Source organism: Parus major, chromosome 3 (assembly GCF_001522545.3).
Source record: "Parus major isolate Abel chromosome 3, Parus_major1.1, whole genome shotgun sequence".
NCBI lineage: Eukaryota > Metazoa > Chordata > Aves > Passeriformes > Paridae > Parus > Parus major.
The window spans coordinates 10,096,734-10,115,506 of NC_031770.1; the positions used below are offsets into that span (position 1 = coordinate 10,096,734).

General features: G+C 39.6%; 1 protein-coding gene across 16 annotated transcripts in view; it reads right to left on the bottom strand.

Annotated features, from left to right (window-relative positions):
- The window catches only part of EHBP1 (EH domain binding protein 1), a 207,596-nt gene that overhangs the window by 129,635 nt on the left and 59,188 nt on the right, over positions 1-18,773 (bottom strand). The gene's annotated exons all lie outside the window — the stretch shown is intronic.

The following is an 18,773-nucleotide window of genomic DNA, read 5'->3' on the forward strand; positions in this document are numbered from 1 at the left end:
AAAAAACCATTTCTTAAACTATGTCAGTCACTCATGGGGGTGGGATTTTGAACACTTTCTTAGTGCAATTGGGAAAAAAAAAAGGAAAAAAAAGGTTGTCCATTGTGATTAGTGGTGTTCCATAAAAAGACCTAGGATGCCTTTAATGGCTTGAGCTTGAAGCAGATCCACAGCACACATCCAGTTAAACTGCTGGGAATGTATTTCCATTTCTTTTCCCAGCAAATTGGACTCGCTCTGTCCAAACCTGGATAGTTCTGGAACTGGAACTTCCAGCCTATGGAAGACATAGGTTTCAACCATGCATGCATTTCTCTGCATAATGGTTTGAGGTCATCTAGCTTGTGTTCCATGCTCAAATATAATACCTGAGTATTTTTCAGAGCAGTGCTTTTTCTCATTAGTGTTGTACATGCACTATCAAGAGTGAAAGGTTTCTGAAACTAAAGTTGACAATACTTCCAAAAACACTGATAAAAATTTTGCAAGGAAAAAATAAAGAGCAAAACAGATAAAGATAAAAGCCAAAATTTTAGTTGAAAAGCCTAAGTTGTATTTCATTATGAAAGTGTTGCTTATGGTTTAACAATTCTGACTAATTAATCTAAAATGCATCTAAGAATCTACTCTCTTGTTCTAGCTAATATCAGCATCAGCAGGAAAGGAATGATTATATGTAAAAAAAACTCCAGTAATAAAAAATAAAACAAAAAAACCTTGCCATTAATTCTTTTGAAAAATGTTTTCACAATAAGACTACATTTTACTGCAGATGACAATTTGTGTTGAATAAAGAATACTAATTCAATCAAAACATTCAAGCATCCTTTTTCAAAGTACTTGACATTTCTGCCCAGTAGAATAAGTCAGAATGTAATATGTCATCCCCAAAGAATACCTTGTTTAAAAAACTAGGCCTTATCTGACAGATTATGCACAGCAATATTATACAGAACTATTAGTGCATGTAGATACCTTATGAATGAATTTCAAAAATGCATCAAACACTTGAGAAGGATTTAGGCCCTCTCAGAAGAAATACTTAAGAATATGCAAATACTCTCAGCTGAATCAAGTTGAACAGATGCGACTCTCACAAACAATACGAGTGCTCTTTTCCTGGCTGCAGTTGTCAGTCAAAGAGCAAGATTAAGGTCCAAGGTTCTGACAATGTGTAAAATGGAAAGTACAATCAGGAAGTTTCCATTATTACACAGATATGAATAATAATAATAATAATAATCTGTTATTATATCATACCTTTAGAATAACTAACATTATAACTCGTTATACCAAATTCAAGGTTTACGGCAGCGCGTGTTCAGGCATCTACACCCAACAGGATCTTAGACAACTCATCTTGGAATATTTTGAATAGTTGATGTTGACAGTAAGATGTTGATCTTAGCAAGATCAACAGATCTTAGAACAAATCATGAATGTGGGCACTTGCTTGCAGCCTTCCAGATGAATCATTGTTCAGCCACACCATGCCTGTATTCTGATGTGCTCCTCTCAGTCTGACTACGAAAATCTTTTCTCAGCAGCTGTGAATATCCCCAGTTCAACAAAGATCTGGATTTATTTCCTTGTGTAGCTACAAATGCCTTCTCAGTGCTGGCTCACCTGTTATATGCACCCAATGCCATGAGAGCAACACACAGACCTCTCACCAAGTCCCTTGGGGGAAGCACTATAGGAAACACCAATATGCTTCAGTGACTCCAAAAAACAGAGGTACTTGGGGGCAGAGCTACTTTCTCTTGTTACAAACACAGCATCTAATCTGGTAAGTCTGTTATGTTGTCTTCATCAAAGTGATTTTACTAAAAAAGTCAAAGCAAACATGATAAGTTACCTCAATCTCCAATTCAATGGTGGTTCTGAAGAGAAAGAACACAACCTTAAACTTGCAAGCATGCAAAACCTAGACACAGCTAGCAAGGCAGAAAAATTTTGAAATTATGTAAAATTACATTTTCACTTAGTATCTACTTATTGTACAAATGATCATCTTGTCATTTGCACCTTCAGATTATCTGGAGTGAATAAGAGACATGAATAAGGAAGAGAATAAGGAAAAGGAAGACAATAAGGAAACTTCTCCCAGTGAAGATGACCATCAGCAGTTCCTAACAGAATCTCCTGGTGTTAGCTGCTTTAGAGGAAAAGGGAGATGAGAATGCAGGCAGCAGTGTGCCAGGACAAAGAGAAGAAGCCAGCCATTAGCATGAAGATTTTCCTATCACTACATATCCTGATGTGCTGTGAAGAACAAGATACATTTGGCAATCGAATTCAGTCTTCCTAAAAAATGAATTATTTTCATAATGTGTTTGCGGGCCAAAGACAGAAGCTGATTTTCCAAGTTCCCAGTGCCAACAAAAATCCAAATTTGTACATTTATCATACAAAAAAACCCCTCAAATAAAAAAAATAGACAGTGTCTGATCTTTCAAGTCTTATTTTGCTTCACATGCAAGTTTAAGAATATCCTCCTACTCTTCCAGAAAGTGAAGTCCATTAGAAGTTTTCCAATGTTTTCTCCTTTTAAGCTTTACAAGCTTTAGCTACATAAGTAGATCGCGAAAAACTGTTTGCACCTTAAAAGAATATTCTCAAGATGTTTAGGTCCATGACTGATTTCCCAATGGACTGTTTTCTTCTCTCACACAACCAATTTCCAAAAAATTGTCTTTAAATGTCAGAGCATGCTATAACAACTTCTTACAAAGACAGTAGCATTTTCTTCCAAAAAACCTACATGCTTCCTGTAGCAGAATCTGAGTTACTCCAGAAACACAGAGACATTTTGTTGCAAGGTAACTCTTAAATTAGTAGGGGTAAAATAATCCAAAAATGGAGTAGACAGAAAACGCTGAGCAGTAAACTGGAATGAGTTATTCCAAATAGAAGCCCACTTAGGTAGGATACTCTGGTCTGGCGTTTACTTGTGTCTCATATGACCATGTGGAAAGTCAAGCAGGAATCCCAGTGCAAATGTTTTAATTGCTCAGCTTTCCTGCTTTTGCCTATATAATCTAAGTTTAAACTGTGTAAGGCTCTGTTATGCCTCCAGGTGTTTTACATTCATGTGACTACCAGGGCTGCCACATCCTGTTTTGTGAAAGGGTGGCATGAAAAGTCAATTTTGAAGTCACAAGAGAGAAACAATTCAACGCAAAAATAAAAGAAGTGACAAAATGCAACACTTAATAGTGAACACTGAGCACATTCTATAAGGAAACAGCAATTTGAAAACCCTGTACTTTTAAAAAAGATGATGCTTTATGCAAATAAAATCAGCTATGATATCTGAATGTTGCAGAAAGACAGAACATACAATGCCAGTAAAATACAAATACCTCTATGTTATCTTCCAGCTCAAACATTCTACTGAGACTGAGAATGGGCATTGCTGAACTCAGAATAGGTGGAGCATTGGTTAACAACCATTTTTTGCTGTTTCATATTTGTTACTGTATAGTTTTCTAACAAGTGAAACAGCACACCTAGATTCTCCTAGAAATCATTAATAAATTATTAAAAATATAACTACTTGGCATGTTAGCAGGAACTACAGCAGGCCTATCTTCTTGCACTACAGAATAATGGCTGTGTTGGGTCAACTAAACATACAGTCACACAGGCTCTGAGAAACCTGCAGAGTATTTAAAAGGACATTGTTTGCAAAAGTGATCATTGTAATTCACTTAAGAGTAAAGGCTGCACATAAACACACAGCAATACTCCTCCATCCTTCTCTCCTGTGTCAGGGAATTTCTGCTTTTGTACTCTACACTTTTCTCTCACAAGCAGCTTCACTTCCCTTGAGAGTCTCCTCCTCCTACTCCCCACAGTCCCCAAAATGCCTCAAACACACACCATATTTTGGGTGAAATAACCCCATCTGGGCAGTACACTAAGCTGTATCAGCTATTCCCAGCTAGCAAAGCACATGGATGAAGCACATGGCTGGCTCTGCACTATGACCACTGAGTGGTTGACACTTACGCATCCTGGTACTTCAGGAAAAATCAGAGAAAATTTTTAAAACTATGGAATAAGAAGACAAACTCAAAGCTAGGGAAACAAAAATTAATATAGAAAACAGAAAGATTTGCCAACACCCTGGAGTACTTTGATTTCTGAATTCGGACAGAGAAATATGTAGAACAAGCAATACTCAGTAAATCAATAAAAGCTGCATTCCTTTTTTGTACAGAAGAATATTAGTAATAATAAATGCAGGTAGTTCCCAATTTCTAAGCATGCTGGTTGTGTTTGCACAGACTTTAAAAACATTGTCACCTCAGACAGCAACAGAAGTGCAATTCAGCAGCGCCATCAGAATGACAAATTTTGGTCAATCTGAAGCCACAGGAATCACAAGCTGCGAGTGCAGGGCCAGGCTCAGATGAGCTCTCACCTTGTGCTCGGCTCTGCCAAAGCCTGGGGACTGACAGCACACACAGACACACACTGCAAACAGGATTGCAAAAAGCTGTGAGTGGTTTTTCAAGGAGCAGTGCCCAACACTCTCTCCCCACAGCATTTTAAGTTCCTTCCACAAACCCTCAAATGACCATCATATTACGAAGCTTGAGGCTAGAGAAGAGAAAATGAACACTGGCCAAACTACTCAAATGAAGCCAGCAAAGCTGCATTTACTGACACATATACAGGGCCAGACCCATTTATCACACAAATTCCTTTTCAGTAATGCAACCATGCATTATTCCTGCCACAACATTCCTGACTGAGCAGTGTCAGGCATCCCAAAACTTACTACACAGGAAGTATCACCCTTCTATAAATATCTACCTGGCATAAAGAATTCCCACAGCCTGATCTCCTTCTGCAACAAGAACAATGTGGAGCAGTGCTATGTACCACGAGCCTTGTCTAGGAATCATCCCCATCTTTCCCTACTAAAGAGATCCTTTCACACCAATCAGAACTAAAATACTCTAAGGAACTCGGTGCAGAGAGCCTGGACCACAGCTGTAAAACAAACAGCTCATTTTTACTGGGAATATGATGCTCACAGATGACAGATATGTCACACTATTAAACAGTGCCCAACTCTGTTCCAAAGGAAGCAAGCCAAAAGATTAGCACCTTCACACTAAAGGTCTGAACTCACATTCTCAATTTATAGGAAAGACAAATAATGGTGTAATGTGAATCTCATGCAGTCTTCTTTCCTTAAAAATGTATCTTTAAAGAGCGTGTATCCTGCACTTACCAACTGACTCGCAAGTCTCCTTCAAGGTTAATATAAGAGGTGCAAATAAGGAAGAAACAACTTTGTATTTTCTGTTAAACTGCCTCCAAGCTTCTAGAGTTACACAGAATCAAAAATATTGGCTGGGTTTTCTTCATGGGGTATATTCCTCTGGGTTATTTGTGCTGGGGAAAGACTCCCCCCAGAGAAATCAGCAGGATGTGTTTTACCTTTGCACACCTGAACTCAGCTTGCCTTCACAGAACTGCGACCCCGCTGTGCTGTCTGTAACCCCCGAGGCTCCAGCGCCCTCCTTTACACATGCACATATTGAGAAATAACAGGAAAACATATCCATTCAGCAGAAACCAGATCAAAAACTACTTAAGTTCTTAATTATTTAGGACTATTTAGGATAGCAAATGGTCCCCCTTTAATAGAAATAGATTAAGTAATTAGCTATCACTGTACAAACATTATCCAAAAAAGGACACCTTAACTAATGAAGACAACAAGTTTCCTTACTGGATATTATTTTGTCAAAAGGAACAATAATTTTTATTGTCTTTCTCACAAACAAGGAAAATGTACAGCATAATATTTTTAGGGACTGCCTTTTCATCTTTTACAAAAGCGAATGCTAAAAAGCCCACAAAGATATGCAGATTTTAAGGAGAAGCAAACTTTGTCAGAAAATAATTAACAAAGCAATTTGTCCAGCTCTAAAAACTCATTGAGAGAAACAATGGGCTTCCCTCTCCTTTGGCTTCAGAATTAAATGGGGACTGTTTTGGAGGGAAGCTGTCCCCTGCCCCTGCAGCCCCCACCCAGCACCAGATAGGAGCTGGAAGGTTCTCCCTCTCCCGGCGTGGGATGCCAGCCCTGCGCCTGAGCCACACGCACCATCTTGCTCAGATGAAAAGATCACTGCTTCACCAGCAGAGCAAAATGGATCACTACAGAATTTAATTTGGGAGAGTATACAGCAATTAAATGCTAAAATAGACAAGCTACAGGGAGCTCTCTCAACTGGAGAGAGTAAATTAGAAACTATGTCAGTTAAAATAATTTAGACAGGCGGATGGGAGATTTGGAGGACCGAATGAAGGCAGCACGATCTCTGCTGAAAACTTGTTTAAAAGCAAATAATGGTTCAAGGTATCCAGAATATTATTAAGAATTATGATGCATTTGAATGGAGAATTTAATGTTTAAGAAATTCTGCACATATCAGAAACATTGGAGCCCTAGACATGAGGGGTTGGAATGAAACAAAACATTTTTAAACATTGAAACAGCTACCCTTAATGACACAAATATATATTTGTTATCCTGACAAAGTGACCTTTTCCCTTGTCAAAACCAAAGCCCTTCTACCAAACTATTTATCACACTAGTCGTATCTTAGGTTAAAGCTTGAAGAATCCATCAAGAAACACCAACATTTTGGTTTTAACGGTGCATGTACATTAATAAATCATAATATTGGAAGCACCACACATTGTTTCTGATGTAGCATAAGCAGAGACAATAATTTCAGTTAAGCAAAGAGAAAACACTATATGCTACTTGAGCTTTTGTCTTCTTACAGCTCCATGAGATTTCAGTGGCACCCCAAGAGACGAGGCAGGTAGTGAAAGGTTCTTTCTGACCAAAATCATACCCGTGGGTGTGCTCAACTGACCTGCTGTAGGTAACAACAAACCATTCATCTTCGCAGGCTAATCCTCTGCATTCACAGACTCTGGAAATCTCCAATGATTAACATCAGACAGGAAGTTGAGAAAAAGAAACAATACCTAATAAATTGAGGTAATTCATCTACACTATGCAGAATAACACCAAGAAAATTCAGAGGTCCTGATTTTCCAGCAAAAAATACTATTAAGCTTCTTAGACAACAACTGGACACATGGCAAAATATGTGCATGATTAAAATTTTAGTTGAGCAATTTATTAATAGACCATGTGTATGAAACAGGTATCCCCTTCTAAAGTGGGCTTGCTGCTTACAAAGAAAAGCAGAGAAAAACATTACAGGTGAGCTGGGTAATTTTAATAAGTAGCAGATAACTACTGAACCCTGAAATACTGAACCTTGCATAGGACATGGATAACTGCTTTATGTATCCATTTATAGCATCTTCAATTGCTTTCTCTCTTGGACTCTTTAGTCATGTAGGAACAATGCCTGAACACTCTCCCACAGAAGTATACAGGAGATTGATAAGTGAGTTGAGAAACATTCCCTTTAGTATTTGTAGCTTTTTTTGCTCTTTCAGATCACTTCCTCTAGAGATGCTGTGCAAGTTTCTCTTCTTCTATAATGACAGGTTTAAATTTACTCTTAGATGCCTTTGATCAGCTAAACTCAGACTGACACAAGCATTACTGTATCTTTGCAAAGTACATGAATTTTTGCTTGTATTTGCAGAGCCACAGCTTGTGCTGTACCACTCAAGAGCCCTGGAATACATGACTATCCTGTTTCCCTTAGCAGCAACAGAAGGACATCCTTTCCTGCAAAGTCTAGATCCCAACATGCTGAGCTTACTAATGCCCCAATGGTTCTGCTTCCCTTTCACAGCCATTCACTTTCTGCTGTTGGGATCACTCCACATTAGGGACTGTCCATTCCTTTCCTTTCCCCAAATGCCACAGCAGCCAGGGATGTGACCATGTCCCCCAGGTCTACTAATGCACAGGGTACAGCTGTGTGCAAGCCTGTGTGAACTACCACATAACAACCATTAGCAAGCAAAAGCCATCAAGAAAAAATCATTTTTATATAACAAAAGCTGTAAGAGTAACTCCTACTGTAAACTCCTGTGCAATTTTACTTTGCCGTGGATGTGGGCCACAAGCATGTGGAAGTTCAGCTGAAGATGGCAGTGAAACTTATTATCACCAACTGACTGTTTACATCCTCAAACCTTTCCTCCCAAAGCAGCAGATTTAAGGAAGTCTAGGCTTGAGCTGCTGCTGACACGTGGCAGGCGCAGCTGTTGGGAAAATCACGGCATGCAGGGCTGGCAGTTCAGCAAAGGCCAAGAGTCCCTCATTTCCTGGGAGCTGTGTGCAGCTGGATCCCTCACACTGTGCCCTCTGCTCCCAGGAGCAGCTCCCTTTCCCTAGGCTGGGCTCATGTTCCTCCCTGCTTTTGAAGCGTTTGCTGTATAACTGTATAGTGTTTCTGTAGAGTTAGCTTCAACAAAAAGTAGAAATACAGATCATTTACCTAATGTTAGAGAAGGAGAAACAGCAGATGATAAAGTTAGCTCCCAAACATTTAGCATAAACTGGTACAAGAAACACACTTCTCTTGTGTGACCTCCTCCTTCCAGGGGGAGGACAGAGTAGCTGACTTTATAACCATGATTTTATTTACTGCTTAGCAGCTCATAACTCCACATTTTGTCATGTATCAAATAAAGGGACTCACAGGTTCTTCTCTGGTTTTTGTTTTAAAATAATAGGCAATAGCTGTTACAAAGTTTACATTTAAACTCACTTGCCTGGCACATCAGCTCTACTTCGCCTGACAGGAAGCCTCCATCGTCCTGATTCACTCCTCTGCTGTGTGCAAAGGTCTCCCATGAACAAAGTGCTACTGCACTTTCAAAGAGCTACACAAGAGAGATGTCCAGCTAGTGTCCCCTAACAGAAACCTGCCTTTAAGGGAAAATAATTTACTTATTTTTTTTTAAAAGGGGTAAACTGGTTCCTGATTTATTGTTAGTTTCAGATGTGAAAAACCCTTCTATTGATTACAGCTTCTTTTCTCTTTCCATTACAGTCTCTAAATTTTCTTACTTTGTCTTGGTGTCACTTCAAGCCAAATATCCAGAATCCTTAAGGTTAAAAAGGCTGGTTTGAAATAATACCTCAAGGTCAGAAGTGAATATATAATGTGAATTCAATTTAATAGTAAGAACAGTTTCTGCACCTCAGGCCAAGCCTACTTGCAAACCTTGTCCTGAGGAAACAAATACCATGCAGTAAAGCGTATGTGATACAGGCCCCAGAATTAACTCTTAATTATTTAAACAAACTTGCAAATGTAAACACATTATTCAGCTTCTTTGTAATCTCCAACAAGGAAGCAAGTTTGATGTAAAACTCCTCAAAGAAGAAACAAGGTGAAAAGATTAACTGCTCCAACAACCTTATATACTTTCATCTTTCCAGAGAAAGACTTGATTATTTAGCATAGATATAACCTGTTAAAATGGGATTTTCAAAATACCAGTGTGTCATCAACCAGTTGTTATCATCTGACAGTAACTTCCATAGAGCAAATGCACAATGTTAAATGACAAAGTTTGCAAGGTTTACCACAAAGAAAAGCCTGCAAGAGTGTCAATGGAAGATATTATTGATTCTTTGTATTTTTTCCATACTGCAAGTTGAACCTTAACTGCAAAAGCCCAGAGCAAATGGCTGAATGGTCTGTAACACTGATGGCTGTGTGCTGAGCAGTGATGCTCACACCATGAACATTCCTCTAGGCAGAACCAGAGACTCCAGGTCAAGTTACTGATTCGGGAATTTCTCAGAGTTAGGCCAAAAAACCACTTCATAAAAGACAGAATAATGTTCTTCAAAGCGAACACATCAGCAATATTATTGCAGCATGAATGTATCTCCATTATTAAACTCATGACTGTGTTTTTTTTATTCTTTTGCGTCTTCCTCACAGCTTCACAGCATGTGCCAAAATCACCAGAATACACAACAACAACAGGATACAACACAGTTGGAAAAGTGCCTCAAAATACAGAGAAATTGCTGGACCTGCTGTTGCTCTTCCCTCTCCTTGTATCTCCCACTGCCACCAAGGGGACACACTGCGAGGCCACCACTGCCCTCAGCTCTGTGGCTGTGATCCTCACCACAACATCCCCTCTGGAACAGTCAGCTTTCCAAGGAAGTGTCTCCATTCCAAAAGACAGTTCTCTTGCCCATGCCACTTCATTACTATTTCTATTATCCAAACCTGCAGCTTGCTATCAGGGGCAAAACCTCCATGATACAGCTCTAATATGCAAGTCTCCTCCCAGCTGTTATGTCAGAGCAGTGTGGCTGGCAGGGGATGGTTCCTGTGCACAGCACGCTGCTCTGCAGAGTTCAGGAAGGAGAAAAAGCCACGGGATCTGCGGATCTCACCAGTGCTGCCCTGCTGACGGGTGAGCAGAGTCTGACGCTGGCAGGAAGAAGCAGGGGGCAAAGGGTGGGAACACAAGCAGGGCAAAAGGGAGGCAGCTGAAAATTCACATCTGTGTGAAGCTGGAATAGGGACAAGCTCACACATGTCAGGCACCTCAGCTGTCACACCCTGTGCACACACAGCAGCGGGAATAGTGTGTGGTGCAGGTGCAGTTATTTATTTAAATCTATGTTTATAAACAACATAGTATGCATTTTAACAGCAAGAATAAACATAAAGCCTTCCAAAATGCATCTCGGCAATAAACATAAACCTCAAGGTTTTGAAAGCCCATTCTTCCCTCCCTCGCTCTCTCCAAATTTGTTTCAATCAGGGAAATAGCTAAATGGGTTTCTTCTAACTTTGTACTTAAAGTAAAATTCACCTCAAGGCTGACAAGCATAGAAAATTTCAGTCGAATGGGTGACTTTTTTATTTTTTTTTAAAGCTGCAATAGCCTGAAAACAGGGGTTTGTAATGAAGCTGCCCCATCAACCATAACCACACTGTCAGTAGAGCAACACAATCATATTGCCTGTGCAAAGAAGCAATGCATTTAACATTTTCTTCACTGTGTATTATCTATTAGCTGAGTTTGTCACAGAGATATGTGGCAGTTCCCTGCAATACTTATGAATATATGGCAAGGCATACAAGAATCCATCTATGTCTGCTTCAGCACAGGTTTGTCTTATTACATTTTGGCAAACAACTTAAAAAGCCACCCTTCTCTTATCTTAGGTTTCTGTTAAATACTGTTACTATCAAGAAATAGAAGTCGTCTGAAGCAAACACCTCAGATCTTCCCATTGCTATTCTCTATTACTAATGCACATTACATGTTCAATTCTCCCTTGCTGTTCCTATGAAAAAGGTCTTGTCAAAAACATATTTCATTTTTTCTGTGTATGCACAAATTAGTTATGGATGATTAACAAAGCATTCATTCTTTTATTTGCTTTGGCTGAGACTTGATCTGTGTTACATTCATGGGAGGGAAGCACTCAATTTTACGTTGATTAAATATGAAACACTGCACTCTTGATAAAAAGAGTTGTATTCAGAGCTGCATATTATACTGACAAAAGATGCATGTTCTTGGGCTAATAGTTTCTTAAACAAGTTTTTCCAGATTTTTAATTGCAAAAAACTTGATACAGCCGTTTTGGTTTTTTTCCTCTCAGCAAGTACTGGGCATTGAGAGCTTTGTGTCCCAAAGCAATCTGGTGCAGCCTTAACAAACAACAATTGTTATTTCAAATTGAATATAATAAAAAGGAATTTTCAAGTTCTGCCCCACAATTTGATTTCTTTAAACATAACTTGCATTATAAAACTTTTTCTAAAAAAGACTGCAAAATTAAGCAGGACAGACAACAAATCATAATTACAGATTTTGTCTTTTATTACATCAAAAATTCAACAAAAATAGATGTACTGGAGAAGTCTTATGTAAATTTACAGCCAGTCATAACTGAGAACTTAGCCCTGATTTGCTGTCATTGACTCCAGCTATCACAGGGTAACATGTGCATAAATGCTCCTCAGTAAGGCCCATAAATTCTCCATGTCTATTAAACACAGTGACAGAGCAACACCAAAAAGGATGCACCTCAGTTCAGCAAGGTATTTAAGTGCAAGCCTAACTTTAAGTACACAAACTACTTGTAATTAAACCAAGTTAAAGAAAGCCATGTGACTAAACACCTTGTTAAATTTGGGAACAAATTATTAGCCCTTATAAACCAGGAGATTCTATCTTGGGGTTTACAGCACATGAAAACAAACACGAGCCCACAGAAACACGCACGCGGGCAGAACGTTGTGATACTTTTGCAAGAGGGGATTTATTTTTAGTGTAACTATACACAGTGAGGGCAGCTCTTACTCGGGCTAGGAGGAGGTCTGGCCACACATTCATTCTTTTCTAAACTTTCAACAACAACTGGTGGTCATATAAAACTTTTGATAACGTTCCTATGCCACAAAAATAAGTCTGTTCAGTATCTTTCTTGCACATCACCAAAATGAAAGAATGAACTTAGACTCTGCAATTTCACTGCCAAGGAGAGAGAGTCCTCCCACAGGATGAGGCTAGAAACAGCCAAAGCAAGGGAATCTTGATGCGAGCTGGGCTTGGAAAGGACAGCTAGTGTTCCACATGGAAGCAGGTGATTACTAAGGGTGCCCCTGAAATATCACAGCGCTGCATGAGAGGACAACAGGAGAGAAGAGATGGAAATTTGACCAAGCAGGTTATTGCATGGTCTCTGAGTGAAAGGTCTCTGCTCCCCATGAAGGGAGATGCCTGCTAGCTGGCAGGTACCTGAAGAGCCCAATAACCCATCTGGAGGAAGGTCCCTCCAGCACTAAAGGGAGTGGACAGAAACGGGCCTGTGAAGGCAGCCTGGCCCACGTGGAGCAGCCCCACCGCAGCACAGGCTGGGGGCTCCTGCTGGGCACGAGAAGCATGAGGGGTCCCAGGAACACCCATCCCTCCCCATGGCCCTCATCCAGAGCACAGGCACAATGGAACAACCTCCACCTGTAGCCATCAGACAGTGTCTGACTCCAAACCAAAACCCAATCCCACCTTTTCCAGCCACAGGCTCCTGCCTTGCACCAGCCATGGCACTTCACTGGCTCTGCTTTCATGACCCAGTTCCTCTCCCTAAACCAGCAGAAAACTCACCCAGAAAAAAATCCCACGATGTTTCAGCTGGGTCAGACTGAGCTCTCCAAAGGCCAGGAGAACACCAGCATGGGCACACAGAGGGGCTGCTGTACACAAAGTGGGGAGCAGGGAGGACGGAACAAGAAACCACCTGTTTTGATAGCAGCATACTGAGAATGGTGCAGCCATCACATGGGGTTGCATTTTTATGCAGTATTGTGTGGAGATTTACTCATCCTGCTCCAGCCTGTGTGAACTCAGCTCCCTGTCCTTGCAGACAGAGGATGGTTGAAATGAGACAAATATAATTTTTTTTCTTTAAGGAGCTCCAAAAACTTTTTTTTTTTTTCCCCCTTTGCTTCAGGTCACATAAGAACACACAAAAGGACAAAGCAATAAATGCTCACATGCACTTTCTTGTCTTTATTTCCATTCTCTGGAATGAGGCCAGAGACATCTAAGTAGTGCACTCTGTTCTCTTCCACTCCCTCACAGAAATTATGGACTCTCCTTTGCAGCCAATTTCCTCCTCCTTCTCTGTCTGGGCCCAAGCTTCACCCACCACAAAACAATGTTCCCCTGTTTCTCTCCAGGGCCCATTCTCCATGCATCTCCCCAGGCTCCCTGAGGCCTCCCAGACCTTTAAGGCTTTACTTTTACAGATCCAGGATGAAAACCTGTTCTTTCTGCTTCGATTCTGGGAAAATTCCACTCTCTCCCCACTTTGCATATGAACTCGGCCGCACTCATTTCCTTCAGGTTCAGCCTCTCCACGGTGCTGCCACTCCTGAGGGCACTGGCACGTCAGCAGCCCTGCTCAAACCTACCTGACACAAGTCCGAGAGCTGTCTTGGAAAATACAGAAATGTTTCATGGCACAGGTTCTCCCCAGTCTAAGCCTGAAATTTTAAACTGGGCACTGGCAAGTCAAACAGCAGGTATGTCACATATTACACCACTCCCCACTTTTTAAAACTAACTAAATTTATTATTATTAGACTTGCACAATTTATAACTCGTAAAAGTAAGTGCTTCAAAGTAAATGCCAGTTTCAAATAATCGGTTTTCACACATTCTTTTAAAAGGGTGTTATTCTCCATATTCCAGCTAACCATGAACATTCCTGGAGTGTTACAGGCACAAGCACTGTCAACAATTCTAAAGCTCCCCTAGAACAAAGTTCACATATATACAAAAGGCAAAGATGTTCCTGATGGTTTGTTGATTAATATATCATGTCACTACCTAGAACAAACATAACAATAAATTAATAAATACTGAGTATCTTGAATGAAAGTATTTTCTTCTCTACTTTTTGGCTGTCAAGTTAACATAATTCATGGATTCGAAAAAAATCTCAGTGCTAATTAACTTAATATTTGATCCATCCACACTTTAAATTATTCCACAATAAAAGTAAATAAAAAAAAAACCAACTAAAAAACCCCACAAACATAAGCAGTCTTAATCTCATAATTATTGTTACGTAGAAGCACTTACGAGACATATGCATTAATCAATTATCAGAAAGTAGTGCTTCAGTCACAGGTAGTCAGCATCAGCACTCGTATAATATTACAGGGAGCCTGATGTTTTGGCAAAACTAGAACAGGAAAAAATGAAACTAAAAGGCATATTGTACATGTGACCTACAGGACTGGGATTATTACCTCTAAGCTTATTAAGAGTAAAAGCTGTCAGTCGGACCACCCCATAACCAGGGAGGAAAACTGAGATTACTCAGCAGCAAAAGGCATAAAAAAGGAGACGTGTCTTCTCAGAATGGATGGAGGCAGAGAGTGAACCACAGCCCTGCTTCAGCTATCTGAGCAGTAATTGGCTCACAGGAGCGACTGCCACGTTAAGGCATTATCATTATCTAGCTCACATAACTGGAAATTCACGCTCTGTTCTTTAAATTGGCTTAACCAGCAGCATCTGCAGCACTTTAATTAATTACAGCAATTGGCATACCTTAAAAGTAGATGCACAGATCTGAAATGATAATGCCCCATGAGTAATAATTGTAAACTAGCATTAAACCAGAGCTATCCTAAACAAAAACTAGGGTATACTGTTGGGCTTCAACAGAAAACAAGCTTCAACCTAGTAATTATTATTGTCTGCCCAGGTTCACCAACAGATACTACAATTGTACGTGACACTTTACATCCAATTAGCTCAGGAATGCAGAAGCTCACAACATGTACAGCAAAAATCTGTTCAGGGTTCGATGCTATCCAGTCAAAATTTGCTCAACCACCTAAATTTGGGGTTCCTTGAAAGATAAACTTTGAGTTAAAATCATAACAGAGACTGATTACTGCTGTTTATTTTTAGAACACTCCTTATAAAGAAATACAGAAGCCAGACATCACAGTAAGCTCAGAAAGAAGTTCTTTTGACAGCCATTAGCTCTGCTTCAGTAAAAAAATCCACAGGCGCTGTACATAAATGTGGATTTATTTTCTTTCCTGATATCTGCAGCTCTAAAATACAGAAGAAATACTTGGAAAAAAATTTGGAGACAAGAAGTTAAAAAAAACTCTTTTGTTCCTTTTATGTTCAGTGACTTGAAATCTTAGGAAAAAAATAATTTTTAAACCCTGACAGTGAAATCCATGTACACATCCTGGAAAAATCTAAAAGCTGTTCATACCATTTCCAGCCAGAACACAAAACACTATCAAGATTTGTTGTGACTTGCTTCTGTACAATTTCTGGTTTAAAGACAGATTTTAAGTTTAATTAGCACCATGCTGCAAAACGGGACACAAGAATTTTAATCAGGCATCTTGAATGCAATGGAAGTTTAAATATTTAAATAGCTCCATGTTACTAAATTAATCAAACCTGGTCCTCAAAAATTCATAGGTAATTTAGGGGTCCGAATACCTGGTAATAGGCCACTATCAAACCAAATTTGAACTCCCCATTTATCAAACACAAGTCTCATCTTTCACAGCCGTGTCAAAGAATGAAGCACAGTTTTCTTCATTCGAGTAAAGGTGTAAAGTTTTGAAAATATTTTTAACTCAAAGAAACCCAGAACCAAAGACTCAGCTAAGGGATGACTGGTTCTAAGTTGCAAAAACTTCAAGCATCTATTAAAAATAGATGCTGCAGCACAGAATATGCCTTTGTGCAATGTTGTCCCGAGCCCATTTCTGAAAGCATGGCTGTTTTCCTTGTAACTCACAGAACTCACACAGAGGCACAACCTCAGCAAGGCAGAGTGCAAGCCCGAACAGCTAAAATACCAAGGCTGATGCAGCAGCAAAAAACAAAACCAGCAATCTTATGTAGCAACTCACACCACAGAGACATGCAAAAGGCAGCCAGAGGAGAAAAATACCTTTTCTAAAGCAGCAAAACCAGTGACTGTGTTTATATACCCTGTGCGTACTGTGTCTGGGCTGTGCAGACTGCAGTGAAGCTTCACTGGTATGTGCAATTTTAAGACACGAATATCCATGCTCAGAAATACTCTGATAACATGTTTATCTTGGATGTACAGAAAACAACTGCATGCACAAATAAACAGATACAGTCAATGCAATGACGTCCATCTCCTGAGTACCCATTTACAAATCCCAATCTAGAAACAATATGCGCTACTAAAGCACCAGCCTCTGAGGAAAAATGGCCACAGTGCAGGGAAAATAAAAAATAAAATAAAAATTCTTATCTAAGACTGATACTTATTCCACACAGTCACCCATTTCTGATGGAGGGGGATCACAAGTGCACAATACAAGTTATTCGTTGACTAAATATCATCCTGAAATGCTTGGATATAAAGGTTGGAAGGATTAACACAAAAGGTCCCACTCCAAGACAAATGTCTCCTTCATAGTTCAGTTCACAGCCATCACAACTGCTCAGTCAGGCCTGCGATCCCAGAGCGCCGGGCATATACCTGCGAACCAAACACGCCAAACACTTGGAAAATCTCTTGTTGATACTGGCATATTTTTAGAGGAGATTTTAATTACCACCACCACAGAGAAACAGACTTTTTTAAACACGTGAAGATCCCAAATAGTTTCCGCTTCAAAACTCAGCACTTTCTGAAACAATTGCCACAGAGGAATTACAAATTTGCCAGGCTGGCATGATTCACACACCACCACTTCCTCCCTTCTCCTCATTCAGTCTCTCACCTTTTGCAAGAAAAAAACTGTGAGACAATGGAACAACTCTCCCCCAGTTTTAAGCTGTTCACAGAAGCCTTACATGATTTAATTTATATAGAGGCCACTTTTCAAAATAAATGCAGAGAAATTAATTACTTAGCATGCAGTAAAACATGTTGGGATCTGGTATAACAATAAAATCAGTTTCTGAGTTTCCAACAAATCATAAGTTTCAGGGGGAAAAAAAACCTGCTATTGCAATTCATATTTCTAAATATATATTTGGATTTAAACATTCTTGTCTAATACTTACGCTCTCTCACACGGCCTTACATTTCAGAAACTATCTGAACTGGGCTTATCTTCTTTTATTTTCAGTAACAGATTTCAGTATGAAAACTAAGATTTCTAAGGAAGAAAGGGCTGAATTTTAGTGCTGAATATTTTATCCTTACTGGATGGTAATTTTTCTACTCCCTCTACTGGCATACTTTAAAAGCAAGTAAAGAAAAACCTGAAGGGCATTCTAGCTTGTAAAACATAATGAGAAAATATTTTTTGTAACCTCAAAATAATTGTTTGCACAACCCAGCAAAACATTATTCTTAAATCTTGGGGATTTCTAAGCCATCAACAATTTTTTGCCAGATTTCTTAATTTTAAAAATTAACTGGCAACCTCAAAAAAACCCATTCTGGCCACTTTGTGTTATAATTACTATCAAGTCCCATCACCTGTCACTGTTCTGATCAAAACAGGTCACTCCCTTAAATATACACTACAGCTAAAATACCTGAAGACTGATCTATGGAATAGAAATCTACACGATTACCACAAGTCTACATAAATAAGCAAAAATAACCTGATCTTAACGAGTTGCTACTAAAATGTTAGACAGTGCTCTGTGAACCATTTTATATTAAAATTGGATAGTTCTAAACATCACACATACAAGAAGTATTGTTTGACACAGTGCCATTTTGATGATAAACTGCAATCTACAGCTCAAATAATTCTAGCCAGGGATTAACATTTCAGAGGCTGAGCCAGAGATTATGTGTGTGGATCTTGAATTTCATCATCTCCCTTCGGCACAATACCTCATTCTTCCTTTTTTCATCTATTCTCTCATGAAGGGTCAGGAAAGCTTAGCCTTGCTGTTTCATTCATTTCATCTCTACATTAACCAGATACCTTGCAGTCTTTAGTTCTTACGTGTTATTCCATTACAAATACTACAGCCACACTGCACTGTGCTCCGGCTAATGAGGCATGTACCAAATCAAAGGCTGCCATCAAGTGGTTGTAGCACACTGCCAGCACTATGCAAAGTTAGTGTTCTGCACGGGCTTTCACCAGGGCACACTGCTCAGGGTGGATTAAACTCTGCCCTGATTTAAATCTTTGGGGGAAATCCAGATGCTAAGAGATGGTGGTCCCACACCATTTCATTTCCTTCCTTTCAAATTCTAAGGTCCAGTCTAATAGCCGGCACCACCACACAGAAGATGTTCCTGTTTCTCACCAGTC